The sequence below is a fragment of the Scyliorhinus torazame genome, chromosome 17 (assembly GCF_047496885.1).
Source record: "Scyliorhinus torazame isolate Kashiwa2021f chromosome 17, sScyTor2.1, whole genome shotgun sequence".
NCBI lineage: Eukaryota > Metazoa > Chordata > Chondrichthyes > Carcharhiniformes > Scyliorhinidae > Scyliorhinus > Scyliorhinus torazame.
The window spans coordinates 151,749,579-151,767,117 of record NC_092723.1 but is presented as its reverse complement, the minus strand read 5'-3'; the positions used below and the strand labels follow the sequence as shown (position 1 = coordinate 151,767,117).

The 17,539-nt window shown below is 46.9% G+C and overlaps 1 protein-coding gene across 1 annotated transcript in view; it reads right to left on the bottom strand.

Annotated features, from left to right (window-relative positions):
• The window catches only part of LOC140393478 (coiled-coil domain-containing protein 154-like), a 108,303-nt gene that overhangs the window by 26,082 nt on the left and 64,682 nt on the right, over positions 1–17,539 (bottom strand). The window lies entirely within an intron of this gene.

Genomic DNA, 17,539 nt, shown 5'->3' with positions numbered 1-17,539 from the left:
AAAAAAATATTAATAACAATAATAAAATATGGTACTTACCTCACACCAATGGGTTTTATTATTAGGTTAGAGGAGGAGGGCGGGTGGGAGACACTACACGTGTAGTGTCTCGGGTTTCCTCTCCACCAGAATTTATTGGTGAGGGTCGTCCCAGAAGTCCGCGGGTCGACTTCCTGTTCCCACCTTAAACACTAAAATTTTTTTAAAAAATTTAAAGGAGAGACTTACCTCCCAGAAATCACTTCCGCACTGCCCCCGCTGAAATGGACTAGCCTTCTCCGCTCCTGCTGAAATCGACTGGGCCTGCAAGGTAAGTAAGTTGTTAATCAGTACTTACCTCACCCAGGCAGCGACCTTTTAAACGGTCCCCTCTGCCTCGCAGCTCCCGCGCTTTTTCAAATTCCCGCGCTGTTTCTCAGGTCCCGAATCTCTCTCACTCCCGAACTAAACAGCTGACCTGCAAGGTAAGTAAGTTGTTAATCTCTACTTACCTCACCCAGGCAGCGACCTTTTAAACGGTCCCCTCTGCCTCGCAGCTCCCGCGCTTTTTCAAATTCCCGCGCTGTTTCTAAGGTCCCGGCTCTCTCTCACTCCCGAACTAAACAGCTGACCTGCAAGGTAAGTAAGTTGTTAATCAGTACTTACCTCACCCAGGCAGCGACCTTTTAAACGGTCCCCTCTGCCTCGCAGCTCCCGCGCTTTTTCAAATTCCCGCGCTGTTTCTAAGGTCCCGGCTCTCTCTCACTCCCGAACTAAACAGCTGACCTGCAAGGTAAGTAAGTTGTTAATCAGTACTTACCTCACCCAGGCAGCGACCTTTTAAACGGTCCCCTCTGCCTCGCAGCTCCCGCGCTTTTTCAAATTCCCGCGCTGTTTCTAAGGTCCCGGCTCTCTCTCACTCCCGAACTAAACAGCTGACCTGCAAGGTAAGTAAGTTGATATAGTTGACTGAAACGCTGGAAGCATCACGGATCTTCCACATCTCACAGTTAGAGCACTGCACCCCGCTGAGTGACATTTAAGCACTAGTTAATTAATTTAAAATAAATACTTATTAAATTGTTATTAGATTAAGTTACAATTAACTATATGGTCCCTGGCGCTAGATTTCTACTTAAAATTAAATGCTAAATACTAATCTCCAGCCTCAGGATTAGTTACTCCTCTACATAGTTAATTAATTAGTTTTAATTAGTTTTTCCAATGTATTTATTTTCAAATTTAACACAGATTCCCACCAGCCAATCAGACTTCCCAGTTTCTTCCCCCCAAAATTTGAAAATGCAGTTAGAGACACAGAGTACCACTTACCTTCCCAATCTGCACTCTTGATTTCTCCCGCTTAGCTCCGCTCGTGATGTGAAGGCTGCAGATCCCCGAGGTAAGTTGTTTTATACCACTTACCTTCCCAGATTGCACTCCAGATTTCTCCCGCTCAGCTCCGCTCACGATGTGAAGGCCGCAGATCCCTCAGGTAAGTTTTCATACCACTTACCTTCCCAGACTGCACTCTGGATTTCTCCCACTCAGCTCCGATCCCGATGTGAGTGGCTGATTGAATGAGCGAGGATTAAATGCGGGTGAGAGTGAGTGTAGGTCTGTGAGAGTGGATGCAAGCGCGGGTGGGTGCGAGCGTGAGTGGGTGCAAGCACGTGTGTGTAAGGTGGGTGGGAACGAGGGTGGTTGGGAATGAGGGTGGTTTGGAGCGAGCGTGGATGGTAGCGAGAGTCGGATCGAAAGTGGGTGTGTGTGAGTGGGTGGGAGCGAGATTGCGGGGACTCTGTACAAGCAACTGAGTGAATGTTGGGACTGGGACTGAGTGGCTGAGTGAGGGGCTGTGTGCGATTAGCTGAGTGTGTGTGCGGGGAGTGGCTGAGTGAATGAGTGAGGGGAGAGTGTGGGTCTGTCTTAAGCCCAGTCTCAGGTATCTCATTCATTCATATGACCACACACCAACACGTACATATGCATCCACTCAAACATATGCACCCATTCAAACTCACTCCCATGCACAGACAGACCTGACATGCTGCTTATTTTTATTACATTTTTTAAACATAACCAGTTCTTGCTATGATATTGCTGTACTTTTGCTTAGCAATTGCCGCTTTTCTTAAAACGTCAACTTTTTAAAAATCCAGTTTATTGTTGTGCCAATCCTTATCTTTCTGACATTTGCTCATCAGACCCTTAAGTGTGGAAAATATGCAAATATGGCTCCCCCAACGCCAAAAGGCTTGCTTTAAAATGAAATTGCAAAGGTAGCGGCTAAGCCTTGGTGAAAGGGCTGTGCTCACAGGATTAGCTCAGAGAGCCTCGATTCATTGCTTTGAAGATCGTATCCAATTATCTGGAAGTAGGTTCGCCTACGTTGGAGTTTACTCATCTCAATCACAACTTCCCTATTGTCAGCTGTAATAACACCCATGAGGTCCACAGGGATACCTTCATTTATGAGCTTCCCCGCGAGAGGGGACGGAGGCCCGTCCACCTGGGGCTCGTAAGAACTCAGTATAAAGGCCTGCCCAGACAGGGACCAGCATGCTGGTTGTCCCAACGGGACTAAACTCTAAATATATTTGCTTTCTGAGACCGTAATAAAGCAATGTTCACCTTACCGCTCAGCTTCCTGGGTCTTAATATCAGCCTTCGCTGCAGCAGTGGGCCATTTTGTGCAGAAGTAGCTTGGAACTCTAATAATCGAGGTCCAAGGGGAGCAGCTACACCAACAATTGCAGCATCAGGAGCCACAGCGTCAACAACACCAGCAGCAGCTACCTTTGTTTTGATCACATTTTGCTCCACAGGAGAGGGGTTAGACACAGCTCCAACTTGAAGGAGATAATACACAGAGTATACAGAGGATGGACCTCCTCAACTTGACAGAGTAACTGCCTCAGGAGAGTCGGCCTTTCATGGCAGGGCGTCTTTGGCGTCTGCAGTGTCTTGGGAACAAAGCCCCCCTCCCAAGGGGCCATCAAGGTAACAACAGCCCTAAATTTCTTTACCTCTGGCTTCTTCCAAGGATCAGATGGTGACATCTGCATGATTGCACAATCTGTTGCCATAAGTGGATTTCCTGTGAAATATGCCATGATTGCCATGTTACCGTTTATGTCCACATTAATTTGGTTAAGGTCAGTCAAATACAGAGGAGTATTGGTTTTGCTGCATTGACTGAATTCCCATGGGTAATCAAGGTGCCCTCTGATCAACCAGAGTCTTCAGTAGTCACAGGGAATTCCACTCCTTCTATTTTCAGATAGTTTGTGACTAGCAGGTTATCATACTTGGTTGAACAAGGTGTCCTGGGAGCTGCTGTGATTCAATTATTCTTTGGCAGTCACACCTCCTGCAGGTTTTTACTTCTCCACACAGACTCAGTGACTGATTCCTTGAAGTTAAATGACCTTACTAAATGGTTCCTGAACAGAGGTGAGATACAACAGGAGCCACATCATCACATGGGCCATGACGGAGATAGCCATTGCTTTGCTCAAGATACACTTCAGGTCCTTCCGAAGATCCAGTTAGCACTTCAGTAATTTCCATCAATGATGTCCAGAATGGTTGTGGTCTGCTGTCCCTTCACAACATTGCACTGCAGAGAAAGGTTGAGCGGCAGAAAGGGGAATGTGCAGCCCGACCAGAAGGAGGAAGAAGAACCAGATGTAGCCACGGTGCTTACCTGACTTCCAGAGAACCCCATAATAACTGGATATAGTCTCAGGGAATGGAACAGTGTTGGTAGAAATCCTGTGGTCCCCACAACCCCTTGACCAATACAATTCATTCCAACAGTCAATAATCCAATCAGCACGTTCTCTTTCCTCCTCATCAAAGCCATTCCAACATACCATTCACCCGATGGGAACTGTCTGGGGAAAATGAGAGATGCAACAAAATAGAGGCCAGGAGAATGTGGATTCAAATAAACTCTTTCACCCATTGAAATTATCGTTAACATAACGCCATAAACATTGCAATGCAAACCCAAGTGACTCCTCCTGAACAAAAGAAAGTCTTTTGCAACTGTTTTTTATTACCTTATGTGGTGTAATCCCTGTGGCTTAATTCAGCAAAGCTGGAGGCAGGAAGCTCATTTGTCAGCCTTGAGGGGCCTTTGGAAGACTAAAGATATAAATTGGTGCTAACATAGGAAAAGGGTTAAAATTAACATTGTGCATCTCATGACATCACAGTTAGTGGTGACATCAGTTCAATGTGAATGGCTGTTAAATGCCAGGTCAAGATGTGATATCCAATGATGGCACCAGGTCTGTGGTCCCCGAGTCATCCCTGAAAGTCAAAGTCCTGAGCGGTAGAGGGGAGGAGGGTCTGTGTTTGCACCCCTCCATAAAGGACCACCTAGACTGCCATGGTAGAAACTGTCCCTGAACTACCACAGTGGCTGGAAATAATTTACTTCTTGGAAAAGATTTGGCTGGCAGCAAGGTGTTAGCCACCTCTGAAAGAAAAGAGGCTCACATCTGCCAGCAAAAATCTGGAGGGAGCTGGGGAAGGTCCAGAGGCCCTAGAGGGTGAATTGGCACCAACAAACACTGAGTGAGAGCCGCCCAAATATAGCAAAGCCGAAGCCAGGCCAGTAAAGTTCAAAGAAGAAATAGCGCCACAAAATATCCCAAATTCAACAGGGATTAGAGATGTCCGAGAGGGAAAGGGCTAGTGAGTGGGATGCTCCACATAGTTGAAGAGTCTGAAGGAAGGGGAACTATTTAACCGGGAAAGGCAAAGGTTAAGGAATTGCTGGAAGTATGGTTGGTAGAAACCTCCTTTCTGATATTAAATAGAGACAAAGGAAGATCTCTTTTAGCGATATGGAGCCTCCCCCAGTCGAAAAGCCACAGGAGCTGCACCCCCACTTGAGGGAAGTGGTGTTCCAGGGGACATGGGACAAGTTAGAAGAACGTCCCCTCCCAATTCAATGGCCCTGGCAAAGAAGCCATTGATTGGTCTGGCTGGCAGCTTTATGGCAAATCTAAATGGGGACCAGGAATTTTCCAAAATTGGCCCAGGAAGAGAGGGTGATGCCTCACTTATTTGAAAAGTTACCATGAGCTACAGCGAGAGCTGATCATCCACCAAAAGGCAGTAGTCTTCCAAGAGACCTGGAGTTTAACACGCAGCCGACCAGCAGAGAAGTTGCACCCACATTGGATCCTTGGATCCCACCCACCTTAGTGCAGAATTGCAAGGCAACTGGACTGCATTTATAATGAACCGTAACAACCTACCAGGCTGCCACACTGTAGACTTAACCTGTATGAATGCAGGAAAGGCCCCTTACTGAAGACAGTATTCTTGTCATCTGGGCCCAGAAAGGCTGACCCAGATTGCCTGCCTGTTGCTGGGCCAACCCCATAACATCTAGCAACAGTAACTGGAATGCCCATGTGATGCTAGCGCCTGAGCCAGAACACAACTGGAATCCCTGAAAGAGGCCAAAGTCCCATTGAAACACCCCAGTCTCCTGACAACCAGCCTCACCATAGTCCCTGGATTTGAACAGCTGAAATTCACAAATTAAGGTGGACGTGGACAGGGAGGAGCTACACTAGACCAGAGCTGCTCAACCATATGATCAAAGGACCTGGCACTCACAGAGTGAGATATACGACATTCTTCTGCATATTGCTCTGATCAACTTGACCATTACTCACTCCCTATGCGCTAACCACTCTGTCAACCCCCCCAGATCCTTCAGAGGACACTTAATAGGGAGTTGGACGGTTAGTTCTGAAATCAATGGCTTTGCCTCGGCCTGATCCCGATGGAGAAAAATTCAGAGATCCAACCCCGATGAGACTTCCCATAAAGACATCTGGATCTTTCAAGGTCACATAATGGGCAGCACGGTAGCATTGTGGATAGCACAATTGCTTCACAGCTCCAGGGTCCCAGGTTCGATTCCAGCTTGGGTCACTGTCTGTGCGGAGTCTGCACATCCTCCCAGTGTGTGCACGGGTTTCCTCCGGGTGCTCCGGCTTCCTCCCACAGTCCAAAGATGTGCAGGTTAGGTGGATTGGCCATGATAAATTGCCCTTAGTGTCCAAAATTGCCCTTAGTGTTGGGTGGGGTTACTGGGTTATGGGGATAGGGTGGAGGTGTTGACCTTGGGTAGGGTGCTCTTTCCAAGAGCCGGTGCAGACTCGATGGGCCGAATGGCCTCCTTCTGCACTGTAAATTCTATGATAATTATAACGCCACATAGAAAAAAATGAAATAGAATTAATTTTCTTTCTCCAAGACCACGAGCATAGTGAGGTACTAAGACTCACACTATATATTTTTATATAATTGATATATATTGCCTCATGACCATTTCTAAAATTTTAACAACTGAACGAGGATCCTTAAAATAGTTGAATCTATGTCTGTCCGTGACCCGGGAACAGAAGGAACTGCCCGGCACTATGAGGGAAACAGCAATATCATTTTCTATAGGAGCCAACAAGACACCCTAATGGGCTGTACAATCCAAATTCAAAAAGTGCTATACAAAGGCCAACTGCAATTTATAACCTAGGCTGGTCAACAGGAGTCTGCTTGTCTGCGAAAACAAAGGGCCCTGTAACCTTCCTTTTCATTCTGTTTAACATCTAATTAGAACTCTACACCAAAGGAGATCTGGCCTAGGTTGGATACCTGGCTCCATTAACACTACTTCTGCTGGAATTTCTGCACCACATCCCACAAGACTGATTCATCGCTGCATGCCTATCACATCCTGTGATGTCAACACCACCAGAAAAGTAGTTTATCCAGCATTGGTTTTCAACCTAGCAAACTGCATGAAGGAATATCTCATTGGACTTTGAGTCTGGTTTCTGGAACCAACGTTAAAAAATTCTTCTTTTCTCGGTAAATATTTATTTTCTCTCCCTCTCTCTTTACTATCTGAATACGAGGGGGAAGTTGCAAACCCTCATTCAAGCTTTCTGCGTGTGCAAATTAACTAACCCTTTGAGTTCATCCTATCTCGAATTTGCTGTGGAGTTATTGATAGAAAATTGGATTGCCTGAAAACTTAGGGGTTGGATTGGATTGAATTTTATTTATTGTCACGTGTACCGAGGTACAGTGAAAATTATGTTTCTGCGAGCAGTTCAACAGATAATTAAGTACATGAAAAGAAAAGAAATAAAATACATAATAGGGCAACACAAGGTACTCAATGTAACTACATGAACACTGGCAACGGGTGAAGCATACAGGGGTGTAGTGTTAATCAGGTCAGTCCATAAGAGGGTCGTTTAGGAGTCTGGTAACAACGGGGAAGAAGCTGTTTTTGAGTCTATTTCTGCATGTTCTCAGACTTTTGTATCTCCTGCCCAATGGAAGAAGTTGGAAGAGTGAGTAAGCCGAGTGGGTGGGGTCCTTGATTATGCTGCCCGCTTTCCCTAGGCAGCGGGAGGTGTAGATGGAGTCAATGGATGGAAGACAGGTTTGTGTGATGGACTGGGCTGTGTTCATAACTCTGACGTTTCTTGCGGTCTTGGGCCGAGCAGTTGCCATACCAGGCTGTGATGCAGCCAGATAGGATGCTTTCTATGGCGCACCTGTAAAAGTTGGTAAGGATTAATGTGGACATGCCAAATTTCCTTAGTTTCCTGAGCGCTGCTGCGCTTTCTTGGTAGTAGCCTCGACGTGGGTGGACCAGGACAGATTTTTGGAGATGTGTACCCCTAGGAATTTGAAGCTGTTAACCATCTCCACCTCAGCTCTGTTGATGCTGACAAGGGTGTGTACAGTACTTTGCTTCTTGAAGTCAATTGCCAGTTCTTTAGTTTTGCTGGCACTGAGGGATAGATTGTTGTCGCTGCACCACTCCACTAGGTTCTCAATCTCCCTCCTGTATTCTGACCCGTCATTATTCGAGATCCGGCCCACTATGGTTGTATTGTCAGCAAACTTGTAGATTGAGTTGGAACCAAATTTTGCCACGCAGTCATGTATGTACAGGGAGTACAGTGGGGGGCTCAGTACACAGCCTTGCGGGCCCCCGGTATTGAGGACTATTGTGTAGGAGGTGTTGTTGTTGTTTATTCTTACTGATTGTGGTCTGTGGGTCAGAAAGTCTAGGATCCAGTTGCGGAGTGAGGAACCAAGTCATAGGTTTTGGAGCTTTGATATGTAGCCATCTGGGATGGCCACGTCCTGATTACAAAATGGACACTTGCAAAGAATGCAGGGAAAATTGGACAATATCGAAAATGCAAGCAGGTGCAAGGTCTGTCTGTTGATTAGAGCTGTAGCTCTCAGACAGGACTGGTACTGCAGAACCACCTACATACTAATGAGCCATCCCCAGGGAAAAAAGGCAACATTTAGGTAAACAATGCTAAGACAGACACCCCGGCACCAGAGGAGCCTAAAACAAAGCAGACCAACGGCCACCTAGGACACGCCCAGCAACCAGGGAACCCACCCTTCTATTGGAGGAAAATCGATAAGGACGATTGGGAAACGGCCCAATTCATTGGAGCTAAGTTCAAGGCCCGCCCAAAAGCACGTGAAGCCCTTTTGGGTATAAAAAGGAATCCCCAAGAGCGAATCTCTCTCTTGGCCTTGGCTCTCAGCGAGGAGAGACCCGCCAAAGCTGCTCCAGACCAAGTAAGTTCCAAGTCAACGCATGCTACGAGATAGACGCTCCTAGTTGCTATCCTGTAAACAGCTCGACCCAGCAGCCTCAGAACCGAGCAACGGCCATGTTCCTCTGACTGAGTGGGCACCCAAAGTTAAGTATAGGCTTTTAATAATAGTGATAGTTTAGGTTGTAGAGTTTTATGCATGAGTAGATTTGACTGTGTGTAAATAAATGAGCATTGCTTTTGAACTTACTAACTGGTGTATCGAGTCTTTGATCAGTATTCGGTTTCGAACCTTGTGGCGGTATCGAAAGATACCTGGCGACTCTTGAGCAAACGTAATTGAACAGAGCCAAGTTAAGAAACAACAGCAAGTTAGCAACAGATATGAGCTTGGCTGGGATTATGATTTTGAAGGCGGAGCTGTCATCAGTAAATAGGAGTCTGAGGCGGAGCTGTAGTCAATAAATGGGAGTCTGAGAAATACAGGTTGGAAAATACAGCATCATTTGTAAAGAAATAAACAAATCAAAATACCTTTATGTTTACAGATAGGTGGCAAGTGGAGAAATTATTTAAATTTACCGCGCCGCCCCTTTCCTGTCTGTAACATCGAACATATGCAACACATTTGCAGATAAAACACAATTGTGCACAATTGCCCCTTAATTGAAAAAAAAAATAATTGGGTACTCTAAAATAAAATTTTCTTCAAAAGTTACTGTGGCGGAGTAGGAGAAATTGAGGAAATTCACTCCCATGGAGTTTGTCCAACTAATTTGGTTCAATTGCATATCAATTAGATGTTAATTGTAGCCAGGATATTAATTGTAGACTCAAGTATGCACATACATAGAGGAGCTGGCAAAAAATGGGTTTTTGCATTGGAGTTCCTTGGAATGGAATGTGTCTTTCTGTAAAGACAGGCCTGCAAATGAATAAAGACTGGGCTCCAGTGTTCTATCCTTCACCGCCTGACTATCTGAGTATTGACAACTTGATCTCCTGAACTAAATGAACTAAACTAGTCAAGCACCCAGTAGAAATAGAAACAAACAGAACCAATCATCTACATGAACTATCTCCCTGACCTTAAGCAATTCTACCATAACAGCATCCATTATTTAACCTCACGTACATCTTCTGAAGGTAACTGTGGTGTTGGGTGTTCTGACACACAGAAGAGCCAACACAGTTGCATATGGTACAACGCTTCTTTATTTAAACTCACTATTTACAACTTGGTCTTTGCACTCTGCACGTGGGGGGCTCCCTGCTTGTGGTGTTTCAACAGCTCTTTCTTGTTTCCTTCTCCCCAGACCTACTGCCCTCCAGGTGTCGTGCTCGTGCTTTTTATGTGGTTGGTGTTCTTGTCTGTGATTGGTTGTGGTGTTGTGTACTCTGATTTGCCTGTTAGTGTGTCCATCATGATGTGTGTGTTTGAATATCATGACATCCCCCTTTTTACAAAGATATGTGCCTACGTGGTAATAAATATGATCGTGACGTGAGTGCATCTAAGAGTGTGTGTGTGTCGTGTGCAGCATGTGTCTATGACGGAACTATGTACATGGGGCGATGTCGAGTGCGTCACATGAATCCAGTTGTACCATAACATAACAGAAATGCGAACGAGAGAAGAAGAAAAAAAATTTGAACAGTTGTCCAGTCAGACGACATCTGGAACGATAAACAACAACAGGTTATCATGTAAAATTGTCCAACTTATTAAACATATGAACTGTATTATAAGTCCATTCTAATGGGTTTGCGACGAATTCGGGTTGACCGCCTTAAGGGTGGATCAAGAACCACCGGCTGCTGTGCAGGCATGGCCATGGGTGGCGATGGAAAGGGCGTGATGTGCGGCAGCTCCACAAAGTCATCCTCGGAAGCCTGTTGAGGATCTGGCATGTTGTGTGGCTGTGAGCGTGGAAGTCGGCGAAGGGCGCGCCGATTGCGGCGACGCACGGAACCATCCGGCATGCGAACCAGGAACGAGCGGGGAGCCACTTGTCGGAGGACTTCGGCCGGTGCTGACCAGCCACCATACGGTTGATGGACGCGTACTTTGTCTCCGGAGGACAGGGGGGGCAGGTCCGTCGCTCGTGTGTCGTACCGACCTTTCTGGCGATCACGCTGCAGTTGCATGTTCCGAAGAACCGCCTCATGGTCTGTTGTCGGTGCCAGGACGGAAGGTACCGTCGTCCTGAGGGAGCGACCCATTAGTAGCTGCGCTGGCGAGAGGCCCGTGGACAACGGGGCCGATCGATAGGCCAGCAAGGCAAGGTTAAAGTCCGATCCGTCATCAGCCGCCTTGCACAGGAGCCGCTTTGCGATGTGGACACCCTTTTCAGCCTTCCCGTTCGATTGTGGATGCAGAGGGCTGGATGTCACATGAGTGAAACCATATGCTGCGGCAAAGGACGACCATTCACGGCTGGCAAAACAAGGTCCATTGTCTGACATGACAGTCCTTGGAATGCCGTGGCGAGCAAACGTTTCCTTGCAGGCCCCAATGACTGCGGACGACGTCAGATCATGGAGAGGCATGACTTCCGGGTAGTTTGAGAAGTAGTCTATAATAACAATGTAATCTCTGCCGAGCGCGTGAAATAGGTCAACACCCACCTTCGCCCAGGGGGACGTCACCATCTCGTGTGGTAGAAGTGTTTCCGGAGGTTGCGCTGGCTGAAACCTCTGACAGGTTGTGCAGTTGAGCACCATGTTGGCTATGTCTTCATTAATACCCGGCCAATATACCGCCTCCCGGGCCCTTCGTCTGCATTTTTCGACGCCCAAGTGGCCTTCGTGTAGTTGACGAAGAATCATCTGGCGCACACTGTGTGGAATGACGATCCTATGCGATTTCATAAGGACCCCGTCTATATTGGTGAGATCATCTCGCACATTATAAAACTGGGGGCACTGCCCTTTTAGCCACCCTTCCGTCATGTGGCGCATCACTCGCTGCAGCAGAGGGTCAGTCGCCGTCTCTGCGCGTATGTGGGCCAGACAAGGATCATCAGCTGGCATATTTGCTGCTGTCAGAGTCACGTGTGCCTCAATTTGACGCACGAACCCCTCCGCATCTGGTGGTGTGCTCACTGCTCGGGAAAGAGTGTCCGCCACTATGAGTTCCTTCCCCGGAGTGTAGATCAGTTCAAAATCGTACCTCCTGAGTTTAAGTAAGATGCGCTGGAGGCGAGGAGTCATGTCGTTCAGGTCTTTGTTAATGATGTTGACCAGGGGGCGGTGGTCAGTTTCGACCGTGAATCGTGGCAGGCCATACACATAGTCGTGGAACTTGTCCAGTCCAGTTAACAAGCCCAGGCATTCTTTTTCGATTTGCGCGTAGCGCTGTTCGGTAGGGGTCATGGCTCGTGAGGCATACGCAACCGGGGCCCATGATGACGTGCTGTCTTTTTGCAGGAGTACCGCTCCAATACCAGATTGGCTGGCGTCTGTTGAGATCTTTGTAGGGCGAGTCGTGTCAAAGAAGGCCAGCACTGGTGCCGTGACCAGTTTGTGCTTGAGCTCCTCCCATTCCCGCTGATGCGACTGGTGCCAGTTGAATTCCGTCGATTTTTTTACGAGATGGCGCATGTTTGTTGTATGAGAAGCCAGGTTGGGAATGAACTTCCCAAGGAAGTTGACCATGCCCAGGAATCTTAAGACAGCCTTCTTGTCAGCCGGTCGTGGCATGGCTGTGATGGCGCTAACCTTGTCTGCATCGGGACGGACCCCGGACCTTGAGATGTGGTCCCCGAGGAATTTCAGCTCCGTCTGGCCGAAAGCACACTTCGCACGGTTGAGACGCAGGCCATTTTGCCGTATGCGGGTGAAGACACGTCGAAGACGATGCATGTGTTCCTGCGGAGTGGTGGACCAAATGATGATATCGTCCACATATACACGTACCCCTTCGATGCCTTCCATCATCTGCTCCATAATGCGGTGGAATACTTCAGATGCCGAAATGATGCCGAATGGCATCCGGTTGTAGCAGAATCTGCCAAAAGGGGTGTTGAATGTGCATAGTCTTCGGCTGGCCGGGTCCAGTTTGATCTGCCAGAATCCTTTGGACGCATCCAATTTAGTGAATATGTTGGCTCGCGCCATCTCGCTGGTGAGGTCTTCTCGTTTCGGAATGGGATAGTGTTCCCGCATGATGTTGTTGTTCAGATCTTTTGGATCTATACATATACGGAGCTCGCCAGAGGGCTTCTTTACACAGACCATGGAGCTGACCCATGGCGTGGGCTCCGTGACCTTGGATAGGACCCCTTGGTCCTGAAGAATCTGCAGTTGTGCCTTGAGGCGGTCTTTGAGAGGCGCAGGAACCCTGCGAGGTGCGTGAACGACAGGGATGGCGTCCGGTCTGAGTCGAATCTTGTACGTGTGAGGCAATGTCCCCATGCCTTCAAAAACCTCCTGGTTGTGAGCAAGGAGGGAATGGAGATTCGCGTGGAACTCAGCATCCGGGAAGTCGGATATCTCATCTGGAGAGAGAGACATGATGCGCTGTACCAGGTGAAGGACCTTACACGCTTGTGCGCCCAGTAACGAGTCCTTTGATGAGCCCACAACTTCGAAGGGGAGTGTGGCCGTGTACCTCTTGTGAGTCACCTGTAGCTGGCAAGATCCTACGGACGGGATAACGTTCCCGTTATAGTCAACCATCTTAAGCCGGGATGGTGTGATGAGTGGTTTGACCTTCATGGCCTGGACTGCAGAGTAAGCAATCAGGTTGGCGGATGCGCCGGTGTCCAGACGGAAGGCGACGCGCGATCGGTTGACCGTCAGGGTGGCACACCACTCATCGTCTGGATTGATGGCATTGACCTTGTTGACATCAATGACGGCAACTCGGAAGTCATCCTGGTCATCTGCATCACTTAACTGGAAGTCGTGATGCGTGGGCTGGACGGTCCTGACTCGTGCGCGAGGTTGTCGAGGATGCGCCGGATCCATGGGTTGAGCCGCACGACAGCGGGCTGCGTAGTGGCCCATCATGGCACATCTGTTGCACTGTCGGTATTTTGCAGGACATTGCCCTTTTAAGTGTAGACCTCCACACTTGCTGCACGTCATGACGTCACGACGTTCGTTGCGCCACTGCGCATGCGCAGTGCGATCTTGCGGTGGGCGCGCCTGCGCAGTGCGTCCCTCGTTGTGGCAGTTATTTTTGGCGCGCACCTGCGCGGGAGACCGCGAAAAGCGCGGGAAGCGGCCGCTGTCGTCCGGGCCGTGGGGCGGGAAGAAATCGACGGCCTGGATGCGTTCAACGTCGTGGGCGGCCTGGCTTGCCGATTCGACGGCTGGGGACCCCCTCCGTGCCAACTCGGACGCCTGAAATCGGGCAAAACGGCAGGCAGCATTTTCATGGAGGACACAGGCTTCCACAGCAGACGCTAAGGTGAGGCTCTTTATTTTAAGAAGCTGCTGGCGTAGGCCACTAGAGGCAACGCCAAAAACAATCTGGTCCCTGATCATGGACTCTGTGGTGGTGCCGTAACCGCAGGACTGCGCTAGAATCCGGAGGTGCGTCAAAAAGGGTTGAAAAAGCTCCTCCTTACCTTGCAGGCGTTGCTGAAAGATGTATCTTTCGAAAGTTTCGTTTACTTCAGTTTGAAAGTGCTGGTCCATTTTAAGGATGACCGTGTCATATTTGGCCTGGTTTTCGCCTTCCTCGAACACCAGTGAATTAAAGACATCGTTTGGGTGGGGGCCTGCGTAGAAGAGGAGCATTGCAATCTTCGAATCATCCGAGACATTCTGTTTTTCGGTGGCACGGATGTACAGGTCAAATCGTTGCCTGTAGAGCTTCCAGTTGGTGCCTAGGTTCCCCGTGACTTGCATCGGCTGCGGTTTGCCGGTGTGGTCCATGTCCAGAATGGCAGGTTGGTAGGCAGGTATCGACCCCACTCCTGGTACCATGTGGTGTTGGGTGTTCTGACACACAGAAGAGCCAACACAGTTGCATATGGTACAACGCTTCTTTATTTAAACTCACTATTTACAACTTGGTCTTTGCACTCTGCACGTGGGGGGCTCCCTGCTTGTGGTGTTTCAACAGCTCTTTCTTGTTTCCTTCTCCCCAGACCTACTGCCCTCCAGGTGTCGTGCTCGTGCTTTTTATGTGGTTGGTGTTCTTGTCTGTGATTGGTTGTGGTGTTGTGTACTCTGATTTGCCTGTTAGTGTGTCCATCATGATGTGTGTGTTTGAATATCATGACAGTAACATCAATCAGAATTTCAGGACCAAATGAGCCATCACGTGTCTGAACTCTTTTCTGAAACATCAGTCGCATTCCTAACCATTTAGAGCTCCATTCAGCAATAAAATCTTTTCAAATTAATTAATCAATGATTTTAGAACAGAGGTTGTGCAGTTTTCATATGAAAATGTTTCGAAGGAAACTATATCCATTAAACACAAACATTTTACGTCAAATAATGTTTAATTATAAATTTATTACAGCATATAGTTAAATTATATCCTTTCAAATGAAGAAATTTCAATGACAATTTTAGATTCTAAAGATCAAAAGCATCATGATTTGTAATAAATCATACCTAGCTATTTAATTTGAACACACAAACCAATGATATAGCAGCTGGCTGGCTTTTACGCAATGTTGCTTGAAGTCTGCACTTACAGCAATTTTTAATTGTTCAGTTTGAATAGTCGATTAGATGCACACTTGGGGTTTTCTTTTACATCTCAACTGGCTTAATACTGGAGCAAATTTACCTGTGAGACTATTTACAGTTGTTTCTTGTCGGTGTCTTTTTAAGTTTTATAAATCTCATAAGGTGCAGTACACATTTCAATTATCATGTTGACTTCCATTTAAACTGTTTGTTTTAAAGCTTAAGATAACATTTTTACACAAGATAACCTGATTCTGTTATTTTTGTGGTTCAACTACAGTGCACTGTCTCATGAATTTACTCACCAGCAACTTTCTTATGCACTGACTGTTTCAGGGCCAATGAAAGATTACCATGCACAATTCAAATTTTGACTGATTTTCTGAAGAATAGTTTTCAAAGCCATAAGCAGACAAGTGTCTGTCAAGATTATTAGCTATGACACCATTAATGTTGCAAAACATGTTGCAGGTTTAAGATTACTAAGTGACAAGCTTTTGTACTGTGGTTCTATAATGTTTATCTGGGATATTATTTATGTCAAAACCCTATCTTGTACTGAGTTATTGAAGTTACTTTCAGTTATTATTCAGGTCTGCTTTAATCCACCCTGACCAGATCTGTGCTACACCCGGCAGGAGGAACTCTGATAGGCAATTTTATGCAGGACAGGGGTATGGACACCTGCCTCATCAGCCTGGACCAGGAAAAGGCCTTTGACAAAATATCACACACCAACATGATGGTCATGCTCTCCAAAATGGGGTTTAGGGAGGGAATCCGCAATTGGATTCAACTACTCTACACAAACAATGGCAATGTAGTTCCAATGAATGAATCACAATCAGAAAGCTTTCCAATTAAATTTGAAATCAGGCAGGACCGCCCGCTCTCTCCTGTCTTGATTGTATGTTGCATAGAACGCTTTGCTGAATCCATCAGGAAGGGTTTGGGCATAAGGAGAGCGACAATGGCAGTCAGTGTCGGGTCAAAGCTTCCTAGTACATGAACGACATCACCGTCTTCTGCTCGAATCTGCTTTTGGTGCAAGACTGATCAACATCTGGGGTTGGATCCCCCCCCGCGCCCCCCCCCCGAGGACCGCACCAGCCAACTTACCTGCCATGTCCCTCTGTCTGGGACCATGTCCAATCCACGCTGGCGGGACTGTCCAGAAACCGACGGCCGCTCGTCCTATCAGGGCCCGGAGATACTGCTTGAATCTGAGACTCTAGACAATTTTACTGCCAGTAAAAATCCAGTTGCCAAATGTGTAAGTGCCATTTAGGAAGCTACGTACAGTCTTTTAAAGCTTAAACTTTGCACTGTTGTACGGCGAGAAGCGAAAGCATTGTGAAAAAAACTCCTTCACGTGGTCTCATCTACATACCACGATCCTGAACTTACCAGTATAACTACACTTATATCACAAAACTTCTGTCCAAATTGTTTCTGTCAGAGAAAGGAACCAATTCACTAACTGCCACAGTGAAAAATACACTTAATAATGTCGCTATTAGTCTGATGCATATAAACTACTTAAGGGCAGACAAAACTCATAATTATACAAAAATCAGTTACAAAATTGAATCTAACTGTGGTAGACAGTAAATGTGACGTCATGCATTTTGGTCGAAAAAATGGAAAGGCAACTTATTATCTAAATGGGGAGAGACTTTGGGGGGCTACGATGCAGAGGGATCTGGGTGTCCTCGTGTATGAGCCACAGGAAATGAGCATGCAGGTGCAGCAGATAATAAGGAAAGCAAATAGAATGTTGGCATTTATAGCTAAAGTAATTGAGTGTAAAGGTAAGGAAGTGTTGTTGCAACTATATATAAGGCATTGGTAATACCGCCCCTGGAGTACTGTCTGTTCCCCTTATTTGAGGAAAGATGTAGTGGCATTGGAGGCAGTTCAGAGGAGGTTCACTAGATTGATTCCAGAGATGAGGGGTTTGTCATATGAGGAGAGATTGAACAGTTTAGGCCTATACTCTCTAGAGTTTAGAAGAATTGGGAGATCAAATCAATATATACAAGATGCTAAAAGGTATGGATAAAGTAGACATGGAGCAGATGCTTCCTCTTGTGGGCATTCTAAAATGAGAGGTCACAATCTTGGAATAAGATGCAGCAAATTTAAAACAGATTTGAGGAAAAACTACTTCTCCCAAAAGGGTTGTGAATCTGTGGAATTCGCTACCCCAGAGTGCAGTGGTTACAGGGACAGTGAGTAAATTTAAGGAGGAGTTAGACAGATTTTGAATTGGT